Source organism: Echinops telfairi, unplaced genomic scaffold (assembly GCF_000313985.2).
Source record: "Echinops telfairi isolate 266 unplaced genomic scaffold, ASM31398v2 ScPeMD7_5592;HRSCAF=6446, whole genome shotgun sequence".
Taxonomy (NCBI): Eukaryota; Metazoa; Chordata; class Mammalia; order Afrosoricida; family Tenrecidae; genus Echinops; species Echinops telfairi.
This window is the reverse complement of record NW_022109491.1, coordinates 49,634,833-49,648,924: the sequence shown is the minus strand read 5'-3', so window position 1 is coordinate 49,648,924 and position 14,092 is coordinate 49,634,833. Positions and strand designations below refer to the sequence as shown.

The 14,092-nt window shown below is 39.7% G+C and overlaps 1 pseudogene; it reads left to right on the top strand.

The window, feature by feature from the left end:
* Window positions 1-4,872: 4,872 nt before the first annotated feature.
* LOC101663174 overlaps window positions 4,873-14,092 on the top strand; it is an 18,905-nt pseudogene continuing 9,685 nt past the window's right edge.

The window sequence follows — 14,092 nt, the reverse complement described above, 5'->3', positions numbered from 1 at the left end:
TTGTGTTGTATATGAGTTTCTGTATATGAAATCCAGGATAGGTAAATCTACAGAGAGTAATTAATAATTATCTAGGGGCTTGGTGGCAGTGAATGGGGGAAAATGAAGGGCTAATAACAAGTACAAGAAGAAAATGTTTTGAAATTGACTGCGGTGATGATTGCACAACTTTTCTTAAAATGATTGACTGATTAAATTGCATATGAAGTATATGCAAATAAAATTATTTTTAAATTTTATATTAAATAATTATGGAAGCATTACTCACAATAAGCAAAAAGTAACCAACAGAAATATTCACTGATTGATAAATGGATAAATAAAATGTGGTATATCTACACAATGGAATATAATTCAGCCATAAAAAAGAATTGACTACTGATACATGCTACCACTTGGATACGCATGAATACATGCTAGCGGAAAGAAGACAGCTATATATTACATATTTTTCAAACTGCTAAAATGGATAAAGTGCCTTTATCCATTCTTCTACTGAGGGGCATTGGCCTATTTCCATGTTCTTGCTATTGTGAACTTTGCAGCAATGAGCATGGGACAGCATACATCTGTTCATGTTCTATCTCTTATTTCCTTGAGGTACATGCTTAGCAAAGGTATGGCTGGATCACATTGCATTTCTATTCCCAGCTGTTTTAGGTAACACCAAATCACTTTCCCACTGCTTATACATGTTTCCAAGCCCATCGTCAGTTTATAAAAGTTCAACATCTCTGCATCCTCTGAGCATTTGTTGTTCTTGGTTTTTATTAATTGGATTTTTGTTACGGGTGTAAGGTGGTATTACATCTTTATTTTGATTGCATCTCTCTGATGGCTACATATTACATAATTTCATATTATTCATAATTATACATATTCATATTCCATTTATATTCAATATCCAGAATAGGCAATTTTATACAAATAAAAAATCAATTAATGATTATTTAGAGTTAAGGGTAAGTGGAGCAAAGAGATAGCAGTGGGAGCTAAGCATTTTTGAAGTAATAAAAACATTTTAAAATTATTGGTGATGATAATTGCACAAATCTGTGAACACACTAAAAACTATTGAATTTTATATTTAAAGTGAGTGAATTGTATGAAATGTGAATTATCTCAATAAAGCTGTTCCAGAAAAAGAGTAACAAGAGACCTTTGCTAATAAAATTATAGAAAATTATTACAAGAAATCAAAAGAGATCTACACAAATGAAAGAATATTCTGTGTTCATGAACAGGAAGACTTAATTTTGTGAAAATAGCAATATTACCTAAATTGTATGATATGTGAACTATATGGCAATAAACTATTTTCTAAATATTAAAAACTATGTACATCAAAAGACTTCGTCGAAGATTAAAAAAAATAATAAAGCCCCATAGACTGGGAAAAACAGACAAGGGACTATGTACTAAGATCTGCAACACCTCCATAAGAAAAATACAAATAATTCAATTAAAAAGTGGACAAATGACATGGATAAACACAAAAAATCCACAATTATATTAACATAAGGGATGACGCTCAAGTGGCTAACGGAAATATGAGAAGAGCCTCATGATTACTAGCCATCAGGGAGATGCAAATCAAAACAAAGATGCAATATCACCTTACCTAAAACAGCTGGGAATAGAAATGCAATATGATCCAGAAAAACCTTTGCTAAGCATGTGCCTCAAAGAAAGAAGAGACAGAACATGAACATGTATGTGATTATGCTGTCCCATGTTCATTGCAGCAAAGTTCACAATAGCAAAAACCTGGAAACAGGCTAAATGCCCCTCAGTAGGAGACTGGATACAGACACTCTGGTGCATACACACAATGGAATACTATGGATCACTAGAAACAGGAATGAGACCATGAAACAGCCTCATGGCATGGATGGACCCGGAAATAATTGTGCTGCTTGAAGTTAGTTAATCACAAGAGGACAAATACTGTACGAGTCCACTACTATAAGGATCAAGATGAAGGCAGGCTTTGCTCTCACGACATATAATGTTCTAATTCAATCTTCCATGCAACATGGCAGTGAGCCTGCCTCATGTCCATGAACCATATATCACCCACTTTTTTGTCAAGTCCTGCTGGCATAGTGGGTTGCATGTTGGGTTTCTAACCTTAAGGTCATCAGTTTGAAACCACCAGCTGCCCTGTGGGAGAATGAGGAGTCTTTCTACTATAAAGAGGTATAGTAGTAGTTATAGTAATCTTATAGTAGTTTTGGTTTTGTTGGAAACCCACAGGGGCAGTCATTATGAACCAACATCAATGTAGTGAGTTTGATTTTTGCAGGGTTTATTTTTTCAACATCTTGAAAATCACTACAATAGAGGAGACCTCACCTGATCTGGGGCCAATTTCTCTAGAGGGGAGAGAGGGAGAAGACAGGTCAGTTACTGCCACACAACATTATTCTGTGGCTGCCCCAAATCAACAGACAAGAGTGATTAGTAATCTTTACTTGAAAATCAAGTCAAGACAATGCAAGGGGTTGGTGACATGTCTCTCTTGGAGAAGAGGATTATACTTATTTTGGTGTGGCAGCCTGGGAAATATGCTTAAAAATACTTACATAGAATCCAAGGGAAAAATGCTTCTGGTACTATGCTCCCTACTGTACACATTTTACCTCATTTCTATCCACCCCTTGGTGACCCAGACCAGGTGCTATCGCCCACTGAGACTTTAGACTCTGTCCTTTGGAGGTGCATAACATCCTGCGGAGGCCACACCAGAAGCACTCAATGTGGAAACCCTACCAAATGAACTAGGCTTTGCCTTAAACTCACTTGTAGCAGATTTAAGGAACCAGCATACACCCTTGGACTTAAGACTGAAACACCTGAGTGAGCAGAAGAAGAAGATTGGTAGCCCAAGGTTTCTTTTTAGTGGTTGTTGTGGTTCCGATCTGTTGCTTTGAAGGTGCTCAAGGAATACTGGCCTGGGATGACCATATATTTATTATTTACCATATATTATTATATAATGCTTTCTTTGCTTTTTTGTGACATGTGCTGTTCTGGAAGTCGTGGTTCTGCCTTTGTGAATGAGTGCTATTGAAAAGTTTGCCCTATCTCCAACTCTCATTGTTTGTGTAAAAAGTGTTCAGTTACTCAAGCTTTTCATCTGCACAAGTCAACAATTTATGTATTTCGGTCTGAAAAGATGGCTTATACATGTACAATTTCCTTTTGTCATCAATGTTTTAAATTCTATACCATTGGCTAAATCAATGACACTATTAAGAGAATTATGCCCCGTGGGGATGATTTATAATGTTGTCTATTATAGAGTGATTATGATATCTCTAAGGGGAATCAGAGACATATTTAAATCACAGATATGTGAACGTATTTTGAACTTGCACTTCATTCTAGGCCCAGTCTGAGAACAATTCGTTCTTATAACATGGCCCTACTCAATACTTGCCCTCATGAAGAGATCACTAAAGATACGAGTGCTATAGCAAAATGTGGCAAAGAAAATAGATAGTGCTTAACTATCAGAAAAAATAGCCTCTGGGGTGTTAAAAGGCTTATCTTCAAACAAACAGCTATCTAAGTGAGGTATCAACTAAGTCCACATGGAAGAAACACACTAACCTGTGTGATCCAAGGATGGCAAATTTTAAAAATCCAAATTCAAAGGAGGGAATAGTATCAGAGTTTAGATTGTGAACACTTGGTTTGCAAAAGCCTATGGATGACAGTGGAAATCCCAAATCTGTGTGCAAGGTCCCCATATGGATTAAGCTCCAGTGAATCCCCGGTAGCCAGAGTCTAGGGATGTGAAGAGCCTTGCTACTAAGCAGAGAACAATGTAAAGCAGATTATGGCCACAAAAGAAGAAGAAGAAGAAGAAGAAGATTATGGCAGATGTACTTAGGTTAAAATGTAACACCTTATCATTTGATATCCTTTTTATGCATTAAGTTGTTTTCAGCTTCTGAATATTTCTACTTTTTTATTGAGGCTTTTCTCTGTTTGTTTTGTGATTGTTGCTGTTTTGTCTGTTTGTTTCTTGTTTTGTATGATTTTCAGTTTCTTACGTCCAGGATAGGTAATTCTATAGAGGCAGTAACTGGATTACTAATTATCTAGGGGCATTAGAGAAGAGGTAGGGTGTGGTAGGGCATGGGGGAAAGGTGGAGATTTGGATTGAGCATGTGCAGAATCCCTGTAATATTTTGGGATTAATTTACCAGAAACCCTTGCTAATCACAATGGAATTTCCTCTTTGCCATGAATATTTGCTGGTGGGGTGATTTCTCTCTCTCTCTCTATTGCTGATAAAATTTCTCCATGTGAAACCCCATTCTGTGCCTCTCAAAATAAATCTTTATTTTGGAAAGCAAGCGCCCGAAGCTCCCATTACCTGGGGAAATGGGAAGATAACAACAATGAGTATGAGAAAGAAGAACATGTCCTGAAATTGTTATGATTGTGTAACGCTTCTTAATATGATGGAATGGTTAAATTGAATGATATGTGAATTATATGTCTACGAAACTATTTTTAAAACATGATTCATCTTCTGCCTAGGCTGCTGTACACTCTCCACTCTTTTTTTTTTCATTCCTCATTCTTTCATAGATGTGGTATCCACTTCTCTTTCCCATTGGGTCAGCAGACAGATGCCCCATATGCTGGAAACAAGGATGCTGAGCTCCCCTCCTCCCACATCCCCCCACCCCCCAGAATGCCGAACCTTTCCCCTTAATGTTGCCCAGGCCTTGCTTATGATTGGAGTTAGCAGTTGTTCCCAGAGCAAGCTTCTTCCTTGGGCCTGAGCCAGAGTTTGCCAGAGACCAAGTCCTACTCAATTCCTCATACATATGGTAGAGGAATGGGGTTTGCAACATGTCAGAACAGTGTGCAGCTGAGCTGCAAGAGGTACTGTGAAACAGTATCCTCTGCTGCCCTCTGCTGCCAACTCTGTTGAATTGCATAGGCTAAGAACGGTTCAAAAGCAAGTTAAAAAAGATTTGCTTCAACGGTAAACTAAAAAATTAACTCAAACGTTATTTATCTTCAGTATACTCAGATACATTTTGTTTCTCCTTGTTAGCATATGACAGTATTTTACACTGGTCAAAACTCAGTGATACTCCTAGTAATGGAGGCTTGTAGACCAACAAAGAGCAAGACACCGACTTCCCTTTGGCCTTCCCCCATTGTCCTGTGGAGGAGCGTATAGACATAGTTTTGGCTGATGGTCCCCTTTTAAGCCTTTGCTGGAGGTATCAGGCTCATGTGCTTCACACAGCGCGTGCGCATATGTGTAATAAGAAGACGCGTGGGCAATAAGAATATAGAAGGATACTGATCTGAGTTTTTCAGGGGCTTTCCAGGTCTGTCTGTGGCAACTGGGGTGACCATCCAGGGTGGATGGTAACGAATTAAAATGACACCAGGGAAATATGTAATCAAAGTTGCCTTAGCTTTTTCTGAAATTGACTCCATCAGAGAAGCTCATGCAAAGCCTAGCAACGCTAAGCTATAAAGTCTGTGACCACCGAGCATCATTTAGTCAATCATTTGGCCACTGGGGCAAAACACTGAGATTCATTACATCCACAAAAGCATGCTTCAGCCTTACTGCAGGTCAGGCATCCTTCTAGCTGCTAGGGATAAGACAGTTTTCAAATACATAAAGCCCTCAACATTTATATTTCTTTTTCAACATCTCTGCAGCTGTCTGACACCATAGGATCACACAGATCTCAGGTGAAGGGAAAATGGAGCCTGCAGAACTGATTAATAAAAGTATTACGTCTCTAGGAAATGGTCTTTGCATTTATCTCTTGTGTTCTTTTTATGCTTGTTTACATAATCTTTCTGTGTCTCCTCCTCTTCCTGAGTGGAGGAGTTACTATATGGTTAAAAAGAAGAGAAGAGTTCCAAAAGTGGATAGGCAAAGAGATAGCAAATGGATGTAATCGATAACATGCTGAGCCTCTGGCCGCTGTAGCCAAGAAAGCAGAGTGAAATCCTGGAGTCCAAACTAAAACTAAACCCACTGCCATCAAGTTGATTCGACTTAGAGTAACGAGTAGCGTTGTCCTTTAGGGTTTCTGAGACTGTAAATCTTTACAGAGCACGCTCATAGTTCTCCTGTGGAGTGGCTGCTGGGTTAGAACCACCAACATTGTGGTCCGCAGCCCAGCACTTAACCTCAAGAGCAACCAATTAGGTTGCTAACTGAAAGGTTAATATTTCAAGGCCACAAGTCACTCCATGAGAGAAAGATGGGGAAGGGTGATATTGTCTGCTCCCATAAATATTTATAGTCTCCCAAACCCATTATATAGGGTACTAAGAGTCTGACTTCACTGGATGGCAGTGGGCTTTGGGATTTAGCAGCTAAGTGCCTAAAGCGTTCAGTGTAGTTAACAGAGTCCATCAATTTTTCAAAAGTAAAAATACCAAGTATATATAAGAGGATTATGCTTTCTGTTGTGAGGTGTTTCACTTTAATTTTCTAGTACAGAAACTACCAAACTATTGAGTACCCACCCTTAAGGAGTCATAGAGGGACCCAGAATGAATGCCAGGGGTCCACCTATCACATTCCTCTGAATTGGAATGTGTAAACTGAATAAATGATAGGATACCCATGTACATATATTGTTGGGTTTTGGTGCCATAGAGTTGGTTCAGACCTGTGTTAGTCTGGGCACTTTAGAGAAACAAATCCACAGAAACTCATGTATAAGAGAGAGTTTTATATAAAGGTTAAGTGCACAGCAAGAAAACATCCCAACCCAGTGCTGCCCAAGCCCACACGTCCAATAATCCAACATTAACCCATATGTCTGACACCAATCCACAAAGTCCTCCTTCATCTCACAAAACACACACTATGATGCCGTCTGCAGGAGGAAAGCCCAATCAGTGAATGTGTAAGCATCTCGGCACTGGCAGGGGTCTCCACATGGCTGCTACAGCACCCAGGGATGCATCGGGGTAGGTCCATGTGGCTTCTCCTTGGGGATGTCTTGCAGGAAGTGAACCTTGCCAGCTGAAGCAGGGAACTGGCTAAGGCAGCTGCACCCTGGTCCAACCATCAGAAAGCAAGAGACCTGAAAACTAGCAAGGCAAAGCTCACTGAACCATTTATCCCTCCGCCCTTCAACTAACCCCACATGTTTTTATCAGCCAGGTTGGCACAATTAACTACCTCAAGACCCTATACACAACAGAATGAAACGCCATAATGCAAACATATCAATTATCTTTAGGTCTTCCTATTCAATGTCAAACTTTCACATTCATATGAGGTGATTGAAAATACCATGGCTTGGGTCAGGCACATCTTAGTTCTCAACATAACTTCCATCTTTTCAAGGCTGTAACAAGCTCTTGTGTAGCAGATTTATACAGCAAAAGCATTGTTTTATGTCTTAACTGCTGTTTCCATGAGCATTGATTGTGGATCCAAGGAAGACAAAATTCATACATATGTGTGATTGCTTTTAAGTCTATGTAACTGTTGTGGGTGTGTTTGGATTTTTTTGTTGTTTGTTGTTATCCAGTTGGTTCGAATACATAATTCCTGGACTTATGTATAAGAGAGCAAAACTGTGCCCGGTCGTGTGCCATCTTCATGATCTTCGGCATGTTTCAGTCCATGGTGGTGGTCATTGTGTCAATCTAATGAATTGAGGGGATCCCTTTGTTTTTGTTGTCCCTCTACTTTACCAAGCATAATACCTTTTCATAACAGCTATTCTTACATGGTGACATGTCAGAAATAAGCAAGGCAAAGTCTTGCATTCCTTGCTCCTAAGGAACATTCTGGTTTTATTTCTTTTAAGACTGATCCTCCCCACCCCCGCCCCTATTCTTTGGCGATCCATGGTATACTCAATATTTTTCTCCAGTTCTTCAATACTTTGAATACAAGAATTTGAACACACTGATTCCTTTGTCTTTTTGTATTGTTATTATCCAACTTTTGCAATCACATGAAGTCAGATTTACTTTGGTCATTTAAGTGTTTTCTTTGTTCTCACAAGTGCCAGATCTGTTGCAGCAGATGTCAATCAGGTCACACCCTGTTGGTGACCTCTTGTGCGCGTGACCTTCTCATAAGGATGGTCCTGGGAGCCTCCCCCTCCCTGGCCCCATTTCACCTTCCTGCTGGCAAGCCACTCTGGGACCTGTAGGAGCCCTGTGATGCAGCCTCCAGCATTGAATCCACACGACTTTGCACCCACCAGCCTGTGATCTTCCTGCATTCTGCATCAGTGCACGTGGCTGTGTGAGTCTGAGGCACTGATGGACTAGTAGAGAACTTACGGACTTGATCTGCACTGGGCTGGAATGTTTGCTTGATATGTAATTACTTCTTGATATAAATCTATTTCTTAAACATATGTAAATGTCACTGGATTTGTTTCTCTAGTCAACCTGGCCTAACACAAATACTCCATTTGATTTCTTGTGTCCTTATTCTATTGCCCAAGTACAATGTAATTATTGACAAATTCATCTCTACTTATCGTGATGTTGTTAATTGGTCCAGTTATGAGGATTGTTATATATTAACATTTAAAACTTTTTTTATTGTGAAGTAGGTGTCTGGTTTGCTATTGGTCTTTTACTTGCTTCATAAAATAAGATCGAGAATTTGCTGTCCTTTCTGTAAGTCTGGAGTAGTTTGTGTAGAATTTGTATCAACTCTTCTCTAAATAGTGCAATTCTTTTTGCTGTAAATTTTATGATCGGTTCTATTTTTTTTTTATTTGGGTTACTTGAATAGTCAATAAAACACAAGTAAACATCACTCTGGTATTCTCTGCTTTAAGCCAAAGTACATCTGACATCAGCAATGATGTCCCTTGTTCCACATTCTCTTTTGAATCTGATCTGAACATCTGGCATCTCCTAGTCATGCTGCAACCATTGTTGGAAGATATTTAACAAAATTTTGCTTTTGTGTGTATCAATGATATTCTATAATTTGAGCATTGTTAGGTCACCTTTCTTTGGAATGGGCACAGATATGGATCTCTGACAGTCAGTTGGCCAAGTAGCTGTCCTCCCAATTTCCTGACATGGATGAGCGAGTGCTTCCAGGCTTCTTCCGTTTTTGAAACATTCCACAGGGTATTCTGTCAATGCCTGGAGTCTCTTTTTTGGCTAATAAATCCAGTGCAGTTTGAACTTCTTCCTTCACAACCATTGGTTCTTGCTCATATGTTACCTCTTGAAATGGTGTATTGTGATGAATTATTTTTGGTAATCGGTGTATTCTTTCCATCTTCTCTTGATGCTTCCTGCATCATTCAATATTTTACCTATAGAAACTTTCACACTTGTAATTCAAAGCTTGGATTTTTTTTCTTGACTTCTTTCAGTTTAAGATATGCTGAGTGAAGAGGAGGTGGGAGAAAGGAAGGGAGCAGGGAACCAACTCAGGCACAAGGGAACAAGCAGCGAACTAAAATCAATGGAGAGAAGGGTGAAGGATGCCTAGTGGGGCTTAATCAAGGGCAATGTAGCAATGAGGAATTACATACTAAACCTGAATGAAGGCCAACCATGATGGTGAGACAAGAGGAAAGTAAAAAGAAATAGAGGAAAGAAGTAGGAAGCAAATCGGCATTGATAGAGGTCTAAATAAAGGCATGTGCACATGTAAACGTACTTATATATGAGGATGGGGAAATAGATCTATGTGCATATATTTATAGGTTTAGTATTAAGGTAGCAGATGGACATTGGGCCTCCATTCAAGAACTTCCTCAATGCAAGAACAATTTGTTCTACTAACACAGCATTCTGTGATGTTCAACTTTCCCAACACGATCACTGAAGACAAAGCAGGTGCATAAGCAAATGTGGTGAAGAAAGCTGATGAAGCCCAGCTATCAAAAGATATAGCATCTAGGGTTTTAAAGGCTTGAAGGTAAACAAGCGGCCATCTAGCTCAGAAGCAACAAAGCCCACATGGAAGAAGCACACCAACCTGGGTGATCACAAGGTGTCAAAGGGATCAGTTATCAGGCATCGAAGAACAAAAAAATCAAATCATTGTAAATGAGGGGGAGCGCAGATTGGGGACCCAAGACCCATCTGTAGGCAACTGGACATCCCCTTATGGAAGGGTCATGGGGAGGAGATGAGCCAGTCGGGGTGCAGTGTAGCAACAATGAAACATGCAACTTTCCTCTAGTTCCTAAATGCTTCCTCCCGCCCTCACTATCATGATCCAAATTCTACCTGACAAGTCTAGCTAGACCAGAGGATGTACACTGGTACAGATAGGAACTGGAAACACAGGGAATCCAGGACGGATGATCCCTTCAGGACCAGGGCTGAGTGGAAATACCAGGAGGGTAGAAAGAGGGTGGAGTGGAAAGGGGGAACCGATTACAAGGATCTACATATAACCTCCTACCTGGGGGGTGGACAACAGAAAAGTGAGTGAAGGGAGTGGGTAATATATAACAAAATAATAAAATTTATAAATTATCAAGGGTTCATGAGGGAGGAGGTAGCGGGGAGGGAGGGGAAACAAAGAAGGAGCTGATACCAAGGGCTCAAGCAGAAAGCAAATGTTTTGAGAATGCTGATGGCAACAAATATACAAATGTGCTTGACATAATGGATTGATGTATGGATTGTGATAAGAGTTGTACGAACCCCCAAGAAAATATTTTTTAATTGTATTTTCTGTGAACAAGTCGTTGGCTTTGCAAAATTCTATCATAAGATCTCTAGCTTAATTTCTAACACCAAGTTCATATTTTTCTTCCATTGTTTCCAAATTTTGCATTCCAATCACCAATAATTATCAATGCATGATAACCAATAATTATCTTGATTGCATGTTTGGTCAATTTCCAACTGAAGTCTTTGGTAGAATTTTCAATTTTTTCATCAGTAGCTTTTGCGGCATCAATCTGACTAATAGTTGTATTGATTGGATTTCTTTGAATACAGAGAGATATAATCTTACCACAGATAGCATTGTACTTCATGATGGATTTAGCAAGATCCTTTCTGACAATGAATGCCACACCATTCTTATTTCTTATTCCCAGAATAGTAAATTATATGGTTTTCTCATTCAAAATAGCCAATACCAGTCCATTTCAGCTCCCTGAAGCCTAAATACTGATCTTCATGCATCCCATTTCATTTTTTTCCTGATTGCAATACTGTAATATTATTAACAACCCCATCACCACCACCAAAAGACAAAAAAGAGGCCTTAAAGTAATCAATAATGATTTCTTGGCATTGAAGTAGTACCTGTGGTTGAACAGAGACTATAGATGAACACAGACAGGTCTTTATTTTGTTATTGCCACTTTCCCCATTAATACTAACATTAATACTAGACAATCTAACTGCCTATTAAAATATTAAAATGGATGATTTTTCAACCACAGAATTATTGGGCACAATGATAATGGGCCAATTCTCACAGTTAAATCAAGAAAAACATACTAGTACATCAGCATAACCTGTAATAGTCTAGAGTTTTTATCTGAAAGCGTGACACATTTTGTGGGTATGCAATAGACTAATGTGGGATCTACATCTATCAAGTTAGAAAAGCTGAAGCTTCAAAGGGAAAAGTTATTGTCAAACCAGGCATCCTGTGATGACTTGACGTTGGATCTTAGCCCAACCTGCCTATCTGCCATTTTCAAAGTTCACTGAATTAGAGCATACCAACTACATATCCTCATGCAGGTTTTTATGCCTTCTTTTTGATTAGTTGGAATTTAATACATATAACATATCATTCCATATTCCATCTATTTCATTTTTAACCACTTCCAATTTTCCTAAATGCATACTTTGCACATTTCACGATCCAATCATTAAAAGATTTTTGCAGCGATTTCTCTTTACCTTGAGTTGTGCCCCATCTGCAAATGAAGATCCTGAAGGCTCCACTCCTACAGGCTTTACTGAGCTCATGTCGCCGTGGTCAACTCCCCTCCAAGAAATCATCTACTCTTCAGTCAAATTTTGAGTGCCATTGGACCTGGGGGGCCTATCTGCCAGCATTATCTCTTACAGCGTTCTGCTTACTTTGTTTAGGTTTTCAGGATTTGAAAATGCCTCAAAGCTGTGGATAAGGTTTTCAGCGGCTTCTTCCTCTGAAGTGGGGGGCTGAGTTCTTCTTCATTGTCTGCTCTTGGATTGGAAGCTCAGCTGAAACCTATTCACTTGGGGTGACCCTGCTGCCATTTCAAATACCGGTAACAACGCTTCCAGCACCACAGGAACACACACGCCCTCACAGTATGAGAAAGTGACAGAAAAGTGGTAGGGGCCCAATCAATGTAGGGACCCTGCAAATGTATTTGGGGCTTCTACTGTCATCCAGCCATTTGCGAACTGGTTGTTCAGAGTTTAAGCTCTGATATCATTCCCTCCTTTGGATTTATATTTTATTATTTACAGTCCTTGGATCACACAGGCTAGTGTGCTTCTTCCATGTACTGCCTCACAGTCAAGCACCTTCACCACATTTTGCTATAATACTCATATAGTCAATAATCTCTTAAAGAGGGCAAGTATCAAATAGGGTCATGTGGTAAGAATTATTTATTCTTAAATTGTGCCTAGAACAAAGTGCAAGCCTGAAATCCACTCATATATCTATGGTCTAGAAATGTTTGTGGTTCACTTTGGAGACATCATCATTTTATGATAGGGAATATTATAACTCATTGCCCCTGGGACAGATGGTAATTCTAATGGTTTTAAAAGGGAATGCAAGTAAAAAATAAAGATGAGATATCATCTAACATCCATAACCATAGCCCAATTAAATAAAAATAGAAAATAACAGATGATGGAGAGGGTTTGGAGAAATTGGAACTCTTTTTATCCACCTGGTATTATTTTTTAAATTTATTATTTATTGGGAGTTTATACATACATCATAGTGTTCCATAGTCCAATCACCTCAAGGAGTATTGTACAATTGCTAACACAATCCGTTCAGTTTCCAAACATTCTTTTCCTTCCTGACCCCCTAGATACAGTCTCCCTTTTACAAGAGGACTGTTGCAAACTCGGGCTTGTAGAGCCTCCAGCCTAATGGCCAAGGTCCCCATCAACTAGCCTGAGGCTTCACTTCAACCAAGAGATGCTAGTTTCTAAGAATCAAGTGAACATTGCAAGTTAAATGTCCTTGGCAGGCTGCCAAGAGGAAGAGAGAAGGGCAGACCAGTCAAAAAGCAGTACTTTCCTGAATTTGCCTGTGTGTAACCAAAATGTAACCAAAATGATTCTACCACTGAATAGGGAAGGTTGGAATGAAAGGTGTCCCAGGAACAGGAACGTCCCCAATGAAGAGAAGATGAAAGGTGAAGTTTAAACATCTACGTCTTACTCCAGAGGGGTGTGGTTCTGAAGCATTCCCATGTCTATACCCACCTGTAAGATGCAGCCTCTGATGCTCACAGCAAAACTCATGAGTCATGCTTCATGAACTGCCCTCCATTTCTGGTCTCTTTTCCCCAGCACTTCCTGGATCGTTTCCAAAATTCCTGTTTGGCACTCAAACTCTTGTCTCAGGGTCTGTCTGGGGACGACTCTATTGAGACAATGAGGAAGAGATGACCAAACACTTCCCTGAGCCTCTGACTGGTATGCTGGGATCAGAAGGGAGCATATGAGATAAGAAAGTGAGGGGGCTCCAGAGAGGCCCAGATAGAATGCCATGTACCATGGTTCTCACACGTGTAGCTTCCTTTACTCTCACATCGACCCTGAGATGTTTCCCATATTTTATGAGGATTCACTTCTCTATGCATTACCATGGATACTTGGGATTTCTTTGCTGCGGGGGGCCATCCTTAACAGCATCCCTGCTAACTCTCTATCTTATGCCAGTAAGTGTCCCCCTACTTATGACAATCAAATATACACATGAGGCACTTCCAGGCAATGTCTCCTGGAATATTGGATGTGCCTTGTGGGTTGTCAACATCTCCCTTTGAGGATCACTGAAGTATAGGGGCTCTAGAGGGTTGAGTGACTTGCCTGAGGTGAGCAAAGGAGAGTTGGCTGCTGCAAATGTTCTCCTTTCGTGCACACCCTTTCA